Consider the following 8,162-nt stretch of genomic DNA (forward strand, 5'->3'; position numbering starts at 1 on the left):
GTTGCAGAAAGCTGTCATTTTATCTGTGAGCCACCTTTGGTCCCTCCGGGGAGAAAGGTGGAATAGAAATGAAATGAAATAAATACTCCTGGCAGATCTAAGCCAAGGCAGTGTTGTGCTACTTAGGCCACTTGTATTGGTGGGACGTAAGGACGTGTGCGTGGGTTCATGGCAGCTGTTGGTGTGGTTAAGTCCTATCACCAGCTCCATCCCTCTCCCCCAGTATCCAGTGCAAGGGTCCCACCTGCTGGAATGTATTGACTGTCAGCTCCACTTGCTGCACTGGCTGACTGGAGATTGGTGGGAGGAGGAGGAGGAAGAGAAGAGGAAGGAGGAGGAAAGGAGGAAGAGAAGAGCAAGGAGAGAAGGAGGAGGAGGAGAGGAAGGAGAAGAAGGGGAGAAAGAGGAGAGGAAGGAAGAATAAGACAGGAGGAACAGAGGAGGACGAAAAGAGCAAGGAGAGAAGGAGGAGGAGGAGGAGAGAAAGGAGAGGGAGACGAGGAGGAGGAGGAGAAGGGGAAGGAGAGGAGGAGGAGGAGAAGTGAGGGGAGGAGAGAATAGGGAGGAGAGGAGCAGGAAAAGGAGGAAGAAGAGAAAGAGGAGAGGGAGGAGAGGAGGAGGAGGAGGAGGAGAGGAAAGAAGGGGAGAGGAGAAGAGAGGAGGAGGAGGAGGAAGAAGGTGGCGCAGGAACTTTCCTTGCCCGCTGGTCCAGTTGGTCGAAGGCAGAGGAGGAGGAAGGGGTCTGCGAGGGCCGGGTGACCAGACGCCCTCCTTTTCCAGGACATGTCCTACATGTCAGGCTTCTGTTCAGGAGGAACTTCCACAAGGGCTGCTGCCCTTCCCTCTGAGGGGACTCTGACTAAGGAGAAGACAAAAGGGCAACTCTGCGGAAGGAAGGGAGGGAGGAAGGAAGCCTTACCCAGAGGAGAGGTAAGGAGCTGGAGAATCCGTGGGCGAGGAAGCGAAAGCCTTGCCTTCTTTCCTCTGGAGTCCAGGGTTCAAATCCTGGCTTGGCCATGAAAGCCCCACCTTGGGCAAATCCCACTCTCTCAGCCTCAGAGGAAGGCAAGGGCAAACCTTCCTCTGAACAAATCCTGGCAAGAAAATCCTATGGAATTGATCACACTGGAGCTAGTTTCAGCACTGAAGAGAGATGAAAGCGCATTTGAAGCATCCCACAGATAAAGCAAAAACGGTGAGTAATTGCACAAATGATTATCTCACACAATCGCATAAATAAAGTGATATCAGAAATGCATTGCTGCTGAAATCTCGGAAGGAAAAAAGATGCGCGTTGATGTTTCCTTGTGAGCCACTTTAATGGCTAGTTTTGTGTGACGTCTTGCGAAATTGTTTCTCATAACTACAGTACAGTACTCAGTTTTTTCCAGGATGTTCACAGGATAAACTCCCAGTCTCCTTTGTATGATAAGCTCCTTAGATAGGTTCACCTTAGTACTGCTGTAAGAAGCAAACTGAACACATACACACACACAAATGGTGAACCTGTCATGGGGTTTTCTTCAGAGGCTGAGGCTGAGAGCGTGTGACTTGCCAAAGTCACCCAGTGGGTTTTTATGCTCCAGCAGGGAACTGAACCCTCATCTCCAGAATCAGAGTCCAACATTCCAACCACTACACCACACTGCCTTTCTAAGATTAAGTTAACAGGAGGATATTGGCAGTGGTTTCAGAAAGAGACACAGGCCTTGCCCTCAGGCTTAGAAACCAACAAGATAACAGGAAGGAGATAGGTTTGGCTGTGCCAGAAAACAGCAAGTTGAAAGAGGTATTGATATCTGCCATTTGGACTACGCTGACCTTTCCTGGATAGATATAGGTGCTATCTTGTGTGGACAGAGATGCTGCCAAACTGACCTAACAGCCCTGTTTCTTCTGGCAAGTGGCTAGTTAGGGATGGAGACGCTAACTAAGGTCCAAAGCACACTGCAGAAATAATCCAGTTTGAGACCATTTTAACAGCCTTGGCTCAGTGCTAGAGAATTCTGGGAGCTATAGTTTATTGTGGCACCAGAGCTCTCCAGAGAGAGAAGGCTAAATGTCTCACAAACACTACAGTTCCCAGAATTCCCTAGCATCGAGCCAGGGCAGTTAAAGCAGTCTCAAACTGGATTATTTCTGCAGTGTGTTTTGGACCATTCTGTTTCTAAAATATGTACAGGAGGATGTAGCCTGCTATTAAAAATGTCTTCTTGGATCCCTGCATCCCTTCCCTCTAGTACATTATACATCAGGTTTGGTGAAACATGTCATCTGTTGGATTCAAAGAGACTGCCTTCTTCTTGCTTTGCTTGACTTGAGGCAGAGTCCTGGCACAGAAAACAGATTTCATTAGCTCAGTCTCTCTTCACCAGTATTTGTGATGTAGGAGCTCACAGAGTTGAAGGCCAACATGGTGCAGTGGTCTGAGTGTTGGACTAGGACACTGGGAGACCAGGGTTCAAATCCTGACTCAGCAATGGAAACCCACTGAACTGGGTGAACTTGGGCAAGTCACACTCTCTTAGCCACAGCAGGTGGCAGTGGCAAATCCCCTCTGAAGAAACTTGCCAAGAAAACCGAGTTTATCACATGGGGGAAATCCCGTGCAAAAACGGGATTGAAAAGCTAGGGGAAAACCTCAAAAGCGGGTTGATTTTCACACATCTCATTGTTAAAGTGGTGTTAACCTGAACAGAAAGTAGACAAAAGCCACTCCTTTTTACTTTGGGGATTTTTCTGAAAGTAAAAAGGAGCAGCTTTTGTCTACTTTCTGTCTACTTTCCATTCGGGTTAACACCACTTTAACAACGTCATGTGAAAAACCCCATTTCTGCTTGGGATTTGCCCCGTGAGATAAACTCACATGATAAGTTTGCCTTAGGGTAGCCATATGTCTGAACTGACTTGACAGCACACAACAACAAACTCACTATGCAATATATCACAGAAGTGTTAAAACTGTTGGTTTGGCCTTGAGGTTCAGGTTTTTCATGCACAAAGCAACAGGAATCCTGTATTTTTCTTCTTTCTTGGATAAAAGAAAAGAACCTTTTCCTCATTTCTTCCACAACGTCATTATTTTGAAGAGAAGGTAGATCCAAATTTATTTTTCCTGCAACTTAGTCCTGGGAGTTAGATCTGCCTATTTCAGAGCTAGCAAGCAACAGAGTTTCCGGCAAACAGCTACTTTTTGATAATGAAGATGCAATAAAGCTGTATTTTAAAAATAATGTAGCAAGTAGGTATGTCACTAAAATATAATGCAACATTTTCTAATTAGCTTTCAGCTACCTTTACTGACTTTTTAAATGTTTTGATGTTTTCTGAAAAGACATTTTGATGGAATATTTTCACATTTTCTGTCATCCTTTTATTAATTCTGCTTTTAAAAATGTAATTAAAGAGCAATGAATATAACAAACAATATGCTCAGGGGTTGTTTTGGATTATTATTTTTTTTGCACCATTAATACTTATTAATTAAATTGGGGGAGGGTTTTTGTAACGACTTATGCAACAAATCTTTTAAAAGTAACTTTCCATGCTGTTGCTTGGAAAATAAAAAGGTTCTGTTCATGGAAGCAAGGGGCTTATGGCAATTTTTGGGTATCCAACCCTGATAACATTTCAACTCATCTGTCAGCATCCTTTGGATATAGCACTTTCAGGGCAGTGGAAGGACTTCTGGGGGAAGAATAGGATAGCATAGGAAAGTTCATGGATCCAACACATATTTTTACAGATATAACTAGATACTAACTTTCCAAATAGTATGTTTGTGGAATTTGATAGGGCCAGCATTCAGAATTACCTTCCTATGAAGCATTTTCCTGTGGTGCTCTGGAATAAGCACTGTACCACCCTTTAAATCTAGGGACATTTCACTACTGCATGACAAAAAAATGACATAGCTGCCAGTACTGCAAACTCTCAGAATACAGCAAATATTGCCTTTTCAGATTGGGAGGGCGCACCAACACATATCAGAGCATTTGGGACAGTGAATAGATGATGATTTATGCAACTGATTTTCTTCCAGATATTTGCCATGATGTTTATTAGTCCATTTAGTTCCAACTTGACTTGGTGTTTTAAACATCAGTGTTTGTGTGTGTTTAATCTTTATATTTATTTTCTGACAGCCTTTGGTAACACCAAGTGGGGTTGCTGTGCTGGCATTAAGATGAACTGGAGTGTGCTTTTTAATAACCTCTTGGTTTTAAAAAAACAAACCATCATATGTGCAGATCAATGCTGTTGTGTAATTAACAAACATGATTAGAAAGCATTATAAGGTTTACATCCTGATTCCTAATCCCCCAAACAGCTGAGTATATATTTCATGCATTACCTTTAAATCTAAAAGGGCACAATGTGATTCATCTCTCTCTAAGTGCAATTCAGAAAGTACTGTAGATCCCTTTTAAAAACATAAACCTTACAATATATAGTACAGTATATCAAATATGTGAACAGACAGACAGAAGGAGGCACAGCACACTTCAAACTATGGATTGAGAAAGATAGCATTGGATTGCAATTTCCTTTAAGTCTAGTCAGCACTGCTAATGGTCCAGGATAAGGAGACTTTAAACCCAGAATCATCTGAAGGGTCCATGTCCTCCGCTCCTGCTTTAGCACAATGAAATCAATGGGTTCTTGTGCTTGCCTACTGGATTGTGATCACATACACACTGTGATCATTTTGTACACACTTAACAAAAGTTTTGATTGCAGTATCCAGGCTTTGCATTCAGTAGATTCCCATTAGTTGTATTAACAATGATTGCAGCATATAGATCTGGGCCAGCATTCTCTTCAGCAGTTATGAGATTGTAAACTGCATTTGTTTTTGCTGCAACAGATTAGAGGACTACCCCTCTGGAAACTGGACACTGGTATTGACTTGCAGAATCAGCTGTTTTGCTTTAAATCAGTGTGTTGGTGTACATGCATGCTGGGCAGGTGGGGGGAATAATCACATGCTGTGGCTTGATACCACGCAGTGCGGACAGACCGTGGGTGTTTGGGCTGCCTTTGGTGCAGACAGCGGTTTTGACCCTTTCAGATAATGCAGGCTGGAGCTGCTTTTTCCTGCCTTTCTCCTCTGGCCCTTATTACATTAGAATTGTACATTAGCAAGGGATACCTTCTGTGGCATGATAACTGTTACTATGTGTGTGTGGCCTCACTAAATGGTGGTGCATATCACAAAATGCAAATAGTGACTCATGCTACAGCTTCATGCTCTACGGGGGCAAGGAAAAGCTGGATGGGAGGTGTTTTCTACCACAGGATAGCCAGATGTGTTTAAAGGATTGAGGAATCAATGTTAATTCCTGTTGGCCAAACTGCCTGGAGCTTCTGGGAGCAGTAGTCCAAAACCTTTGGAGGAGCAAAGATTGGGGATCACTGCTCCAAACTAAAGGCTAATTCCATACCATTTTTCAAGCTGCTTATTTTGATATTTTCACAGCTTTTTTTGGTTTTGTTTTGTTTGTTTGCATATCTGTATTTCTGTACTCATATACTGTAACTCCAAACTCCAGCCTGTTGAGTAGCCTTGGTAACAAGGGATGGAACGTAGGTTATAAAACCCAGGCCTGGGATTTTACATAATTCTGCCTAATAACCTTTTAAGAAACAGCTTAGGCTCCATCTGTTTCAGTAGCACTGGGTGATGATGGCCTTCTGTTTGCATTGTCAATAGGAAGATATTAGATAAAATGACATTCCATATTATGCACATTTATCTCCTATTTTCAAATGGTCTTGTGTTGTCACTTTTAATGGTGTTGCATAGTTGGATAAGAAGAGAAATTCTATAGCGACTACAGCTAAATGTTCTAAATAAGGACCACTCTTTCAGAAATTTAAGGACAAGTGATGCATAGATATTTCCCAAGGGATAAGGAAAGCAACCTTATTTTTAATACAGTATGTTCATAGTTTTCACTTTTTTTCCCCATTTCATGTTGATCAGCAACAGCAGGAGTGTGAATTCGTCAAACTTCCACAACACTGGAGATTTAACCCTGATCATCAATCAAGATGTGAACCTTCATCATGCTACTGTAATGGGATCACATTTATCCTACAATAAATGCAGAGAAGGGATTTGGAGATGATGGAGACTTCGTCATTAAGTTGTAGCTTAATCAATTCTAATATACCACAACTTCCTGGTATGATCTTGTTGGAGATATTTTCACCAGCTGTTATCTTTATCTGTAGGAGCCTAACAAACCAGGATGTTTTCTTTAATGTGGATGCAAATGGACTTGATGAAATTAAACCTGACATCTTTAGCCTTGGAGGCTGGCCTTTCTTTAGATCTGAATCACAGCAATTCATCCTTTGTTTTTACCTGCAACAGTGATATGGAATCTTTGACTTCTGAATGTTCGGATGTTATTGCCTAGCATATAGCTAATATTGCTGCACAGATTGTCAAAGAAATTATGGTCAGGCTGCAGAATCACTTGTAGACATGTTCCATGACCACACATACAGTCAAAGCACATCAAAATGCCAAAGCATGACATATGGCTGGAGAAGTCTAGTAAAGGCACAATTAGAAACATAAGCAACATAAATAGGAAAGCAATTATGAATTATGAGGATTCCATGCACCCTAAATGATATTGTGACCTTACCTGCTCATTCACATTTACTAGAATGCTATCAAAATACCACCTAACAGATAAACAACTATTACTCATTTGTGACATAAGATGATGAGAAAAAAACACTGCTCAAAACTGCTGGTCTAAAATACAGTATTATAAACCTAAAAGATTATGTGTATCACCTTCCAGCACAAAGGGAAAAGCTAAAGAAGGAAAAGGCCCAGTGGAATAAATCAATCAGCAACACAAAACAAAAAATAAATTAGCATCGTTGGGACATTTTCAGTGGATTAAGGAACACTTGTTAATCTAAATCAACATACTCTACACTGGTACAGCAATGGCAATGTTTTGGCTGTGTCCAGGAGTGGAACTATAACATGAATAAGGTAATAATTTTTTTGGAAATAACACAGCAGGTATAAAGATTTTAAAAAGTTACAATGATGTAAATGAGGATTGGGTGGGCTTTTTTAGTTGTTGTGGGTCAAATTTCTATGCAGGACAGTAACTAAAAGGATTTACCTGACCTATTTAGATTATCACAATACACCATATAACTTCTGTACCATTAAATTTCCAAATTTTAAAAGAAACTGAATCAGCCATTGGCAGATGGCTGTTTTTTGCTAATCTTTACTCCTATGAACCTAGAATTGTTATAAATTTCAGTTCAATATAGAATATTGTCAACTACTACACACATAGGAATGAATGCATAGTGCTGTGAACACTTGATGCTAAAACAGTTGGTTTCGCCTTCCTTAGAGGTTTTTAAACACAGGCTGGATGGCCATCTGTTGGGGATGCTTTGATTTAGATTTCCTGCATGGCAGGGGGTTGGACTGGATGGCCCTTACGGTCTTTTCCAACTCTGATTCTATTCTTTCCTAATCTGCATAAGTTACTTATATTTCGTATAAGACCTAGAAATTACACATTTCTTTTGCATAATTTATCACTGTTAAATTCTGAATGCTTAAGCCCTGCCTCCTTGGTACAACAAATCCTCCTCTCATTATGGTTCACAAAGTCAAGGTGAGAGATGGAAATTGGCGGGATGGTGATTGATGCCTTGGGGCCACTCATTTTTATCCCAATTGCCTGTACTGGGCAAACAGATTTTTGGAATTCTAACCTTGTAAGCCAGTTTTGAAATTATAGCAAAGGATCATAAATGTCTTTCTGATATATGACTCGTTACCACAGCTGCTTCATTTCTATATTAAATGCTAAATACCTTGGGATATTGGCATCACAATTGTATACACATTTACTCCTATTTCAGAACGGAAGATTCCCGTTTCTTGTTTTGTGCCTTGGTTTTATGGCAATTGTAAGGAACACATACGATGGGATTTTCTTGAGCAGATTTATTCAGTTTGCCACTACCTTCCTCTGAGGCTGAGTGTTATGGCTTGCCTGACATAACCTAGCTGATTTCCAACCAAGTGGAACTGCATTCTAAGGCTTCAGATTGGAACCTTATTTGTGATAAAACAATCCTGAACAATTTAGTACACTTGATGG

At 41.2% G+C, this 8,162-nt stretch overlaps 1 long non-coding RNA gene across 1 annotated transcript; it reads left to right on the forward strand.

Moving 5' to 3' along the window:
* Positions 1-641: 641 nt before the first annotated feature.
* On the forward strand, positions 642-6,319 carry LOC121934847. Its single transcript, XR_006104686.1, has 2 exons — positions 642-1,195; positions 5,987-6,319. It is a non-coding gene; the product is annotated as an uncharacterized LOC121934847 (long non-coding RNA).
* Positions 6,320-8,162: the final 1,843 nt, after the last annotated feature.

Source organism: Sceloporus undulatus, chromosome 6 (assembly GCF_019175285.1).
Source record: "Sceloporus undulatus isolate JIND9_A2432 ecotype Alabama chromosome 6, SceUnd_v1.1, whole genome shotgun sequence".
Lineage (NCBI taxonomy): Eukaryota > Metazoa > Chordata > Lepidosauria > Squamata > Phrynosomatidae > Sceloporus > Sceloporus undulatus.